At 49.7% G+C, this 4,723-nt stretch overlaps 1 long non-coding RNA gene across 1 annotated transcript; it reads left to right on the top strand.

The window, feature by feature from the left end:
• The first annotated feature begins 455 nt into the window (after window positions 1-455).
• On the top strand, window positions 456-1,890 carry LOC139078381 (uncharacterized). Its single transcript, XR_011531305.1, has 2 exons — window positions 456-967; window positions 1,726-1,890. It is a non-coding gene; the product is annotated as an uncharacterized lncRNA (long non-coding RNA).
• Window positions 1,891-4,723: the final 2,833 nt, after the last annotated feature.

The following is a 4,723-nucleotide window of genomic DNA, read 5'->3' as shown; positions in this document are numbered from 1 at the left end:
CCCACTGCTGCCCTTTCATAGCCGGGGCCTCCTGTTGCCAGGTATTTGGGATTTTTTTTTTTTTTGAGATTGGGACCTAAGCTAACATCTGTTGCCAATCTTTTCTTCTTCTTCTTCTTCTCCCCGAAACCCCCGGTATATAGTGGTATATTCTAGTTGTGGTCCTTCTAGTTGTGCTATGTGAGACGCCACCCCAGCATGGCCTGATGAGCGGTGCCATGTCCATGCCCAGGATCCCAACCGGTGAAACCCTGGGCTGCAGAAGAGGAGCACATGAACTTAACCACTGTGCCACGGGGCTGGCCCCTTGGGCTTTCTTAAAAGCCAGAAATTGAGATCTTTATGTGAAATCTCCCACATAGAAAAATGTCAGCTCGTTAAAAAAATTTTTTTATGGGACCCACAAAGCACATTGGTACAACAGGATCTCTTGACTTCTGCTGAATAACACAGGGAGCTTCTTCATGATGCCCCTGTTGATAAGATGGTGATGTTTTCAGTTGACGATCATTACGTGGATTTCCAGCTGGTCACACCCTGCGATGTGATGCATAGTTCTTTTTGCACGAGAGAGAACTTCCCCTCGTGATCCGTAGGTCCACTAATGATCTTCTGTGTTCAGTTCTGTCCTTCCAAACATTTTAATTCTGGTAGGTGATCTGATGAGGACCTAGCAGGCCTACGACTCAGAAATGCAGATCATACAAAGCTGAGGATAACAGTTGCTGAGGCATGATGAAATCAGGACTCAAAACCATCTGCTCAAGTTGGAAAGCTTGAGAGAGACCAGTAAGCTGACATTTAGTAGGGGATAGGGAAAGTCTTGTGTTCAGGTCTAAAATATGAATTGCTTATTCACCCAGTGAGAAGAAAAACCAACTTGGAATGTATACATGTAAAAGGGGAAAAAAAATAAGATCTGAGAGAATTTGACCACAAGATGAATATTGTCAGCAGTTTGATAAAGGTAATAAAAAAACTGAGGTCAAAAATATATCGATAGTCATTCATTTATCAACTCTTACTAAGCATTTCTCTGTGCCGGGAAACATGCTACATGCGGGGAATAAAGAGATGAATAGGGCTAGGTGTCTGCTCTTGAGGCCCTCCCAGCAACAGGCTCGGTTACGCTACAGTCCAATGGGATGAATTCTACAGAAGGCATTTCTATAGATCACTATGGGAGTCCAGAATATACAGTGGCTGCTTTTCTAGCCTTATATAATTTCACATAGGAGGCAAAATGAGTTTTTTAAAAAATTGAGGTAGAATTGACATATAACGTTATGTTAGTTTCAGGTTTACAACATAGTGATTTGATATTTGTATACATTCCAAAATGATGGCTACGGTACGTCTAGTTACTATTCATCACATGCATAGTTACAAACATTTTTTTTCTTTTTTTCTTGTGATAAGCACTTTTAACAAAATGAGTTTTTGAAGGAGGAATAGGAGTTTTCCATGAGACAAACGGAGAGTATGGTTGCCAGAGTAGCAGTAGCAGATAGCTGTGCTTTTTGCTGCCGGTATTTGGCATTTGGCATTATGAGACCCTGGGCATCCCTTAGGCCTTGTGCTTTGCATGAAGTTGACTCATCTCCTGAACCTCAGGGTGCGATGCATGACTGATGCAGGTAGTCAGGGTATCTGTCTTCTGGCCACCCAAGTCAGACCAAGTAGGGAGAAGGCAATACCTTTATGGGACTGTGTTTGCGTTAACAGGAAATTTGAACATCTGCCTACCTGATTGCCGACAAGAGAGAAAGGAGGTGTAGGAACTGCTGCAACTGGGTGGTGAGTTTCTAGGGAGTTAGAATGGAATCCAGATCAAGGAAATGGAGACAAGAAATAAAGAAAGAGAGATTCTGCCCAGCAATAGCTTTTGAACCCTGGGTCAAGTTGTGCTTGAAATGTTACCCATGGATTGTTTAGTTACACAAACATGTCCATTCACTTTTACTTTTCTTTTCTTATTTCACTTTGAGTTGAACTATTTCTCAGTTTCAAATAGTGGGATCCTATGTGATTTTATTTACCCATGTGGTCATTAAAACGAGGACATTCTAGGCAGAGAAGCAACATGCATGAAACACACGGGCATAGGGAAGCACGGTGTGCTCATGAAATCCGAGTGGTGTTTGTCACTGGGTGTGCAGAGGACACTGGTGGGAGGTGCACCTGGAGAGAGGGTAGAGGCTAGATTGTGATGGGTGTTGAGGACCCCAACCTACATTGTCCCACGTTGGCTGGTCGACACTGAGATGCTAGATGCAGCTTTTAACTGGGCAGAGCTCTGATCTGTTGTGGGAGGCTCCTATGGATGTTGTGCAGAATCCACAGAATGCTTCTACATTCATTTTCTTCTTCTATCCTGTCAGTGGCACAGTAAAATTGGTCAGTGTACTTGTTTCGTAAATACAGAAATAGGACCAGAGAGATTTAGCAATTAAATTAATTCAAGATTACCCAATGAAGAATCACAGCTCCGCAGCATCAAGGGGTCCATTGGGGGGAGAAAGCGAGCAGTTTTCTTGGAACAAGGACACAGGAGGGGACTAGAAATGATGCAGGGACCACATCACTATGGGCTTCCTGAGGCAGCCAGCATTTGGGAGGAGCACTGGATGCAGCTCCCCGAGAGCATAGCGGGGACCCTGCGTCCCTGTCGGCGCACCTTGCCGCTCCGCGGAGGTCCGAAGCAGCGTGTGGGCGGGGCCCCAGGAGTTCTCCCAGGAGGGTGTCCCTGTCGCTGTCCGCAGTCCAGCGCCAGAGGGGGGGGCGGGGCAGCGGCCGGGGAGCGTGTGGGCGGCGGCGCGCGCGGGGAGCGCGCGCGGCTGCTGGGCCGCCGTCCGGGGAGGCGTCGGCGAGCCGCGCCTGCCTGGCCAGAGCCGAGCCCGGCGGAGTCCGGCCGCGCTCTGCTGCTCTCTCCCGGGCCGGGCTCGTCCGTTCCCCCGGCGTCCGCGTCCCCGCTGGGCACAGCAGCCCGGGCCCTCCACAGCCACGGCCGCCAGCCTGAGGAGGCCCTCCTTCAGCTCCCGCTCTGCCTGCTCGCCGGACACGGACGACCGGGGCGCCTGCGAAGAGGATTCCATCTGGGAGAGGTACCCGGGGGCGTGGGCCTGGGGGCTGGTGGGAGGCGAGCGTGTCCCTGAGGAATAGGCTTGTGCGCCGAGAGGTGCCCGTCAGGTGGCGGGACAGCTGTGCGGCGCGGGGAGCGAGGGGGTCTCTTCGTGCCCTTCACGCGTTCGTGGAACGGGCGGTGTGTGCCGGGCACCTGCCCAGGGGCCAGCCTGGGGATGCGGTGCCCGGGAGTCGGGCGCTGAAGCGGCCCCCGTGGTCTTGTCTTCTTGGAAGGCCAGACGCGAAGTCGGTAGCGACACTGGTCTCGATGCGTTCTGAGGAGTGCAGGTCTCCCTCTTTGAGAGGCTACGTTCCGTTGGGGTTTTCATGAAGCCTGTTGTGCCCCTGAAGCTCAGGCCGGTTCAGGGGAAGTGGCCTGTCGAGGGCCACATAACATTCGTGTGCAGAGCCAGTGCTTTCCAAAGCCCTTGACTGTGCAGAAGTCTACCTGCTAGGGGTGCAGTGGGGGCTGTCCGGGGAGCATTGTGAGCACAGGTATGTGTCCCCCACTTGAAAGTCTGGCAAAGAAAGCGTGAGGCTCGAGGGTGCTCCGTTCGTTCCCTCCTTCCACAGAAAGTCTGGAGAGTTGACTTTGGGGCAAGTCCTTCCTTTCCTCTGGTCGGTGCGTGTTCAGTGGTCTGGACACTTGGTGAGCAAGACTGACAGGGTGTTTGACGTACTGGACCTCACAGCCTAGTTGGAAAGGACAGATAGGCAGCAACTAATTACCTAGGAGATATGTAAAAGCAATTTTGTGTTGAGTGCTGAGAAATACAGCATTTACTGTTAGACTTTGTGACTTCGGCAGTGATGTTTAAGCTGAGAGCAGATGCCTAAAAGAAAAGGAGGACTTGTGCGGGAGAGTGTTGGGACAGGGCAAGGGAGGAGTATGGCCTGTCAGAGGAGCTGAAAGAATGCCCTGGAGACTGGGGCCACGTAGGGACTGTAGGGTGGGGAAAACAAAACTTTTCGATTAAGGCTGGCGCTTTCTCTAGGTTTTTGGAGACTAAGCGTGGTGATTCAGAACATGGACTCTGGAGCCAGACTCTGTCAAATGGGTCCTAGCTCTGCCACCTACGGGCTGTGTGAACTTGGGCAAGTTACTGTACCATTCTGTGTGTCAGTTTCCTGATCTGTAAAACGGGGATGATTATAATACACACTCCATAGGTGAGTGTAAAGGTGAGAGGATATTTCATATCCGTAAAGTACTTAGAGCAGTGTCTGGCCTTTAGTAGGCGTTAGCAGTGGTTGATTAAAGAAATGGATACATGCATACATAAGTATTAAAGGCTTGGAGGCTGTCCCTGGTGAAACGTGTGAACTGGAATGGATTACACCCAACTTTGTTTCCTTTCCAGCTTGCAGTTGCTACTGACCGCATCTGTAGCACTGTGGAATTCGAAATAATCTCCCTCAACTTGGCTGCTCTTGGTAAAACACTCTAATGCTGTCCAGATTATCCCAGGGAAATAAACGCCTTTTCAGTAGCCTAGTAGGGTTAGGCTTATTTTAATATGTATTGTTGATACTGGTTTGTTTAGTATTTGTTGGGAACATTCTTTTGGCAAAAAAATACATTCTCATGATTGTAAAATCA

Source organism: Equus przewalskii, chromosome 22, assembly GCF_037783145.1.
Source record: "Equus przewalskii isolate Varuska chromosome 22, EquPr2, whole genome shotgun sequence".
Classification (NCBI taxonomy): domain Eukaryota; kingdom Metazoa; phylum Chordata; class Mammalia; order Perissodactyla; family Equidae; genus Equus; species Equus przewalskii.
Note: the sequence above shows the minus strand (reverse complement) of the source record. Positions and strands in the feature narration are given on the sequence as shown.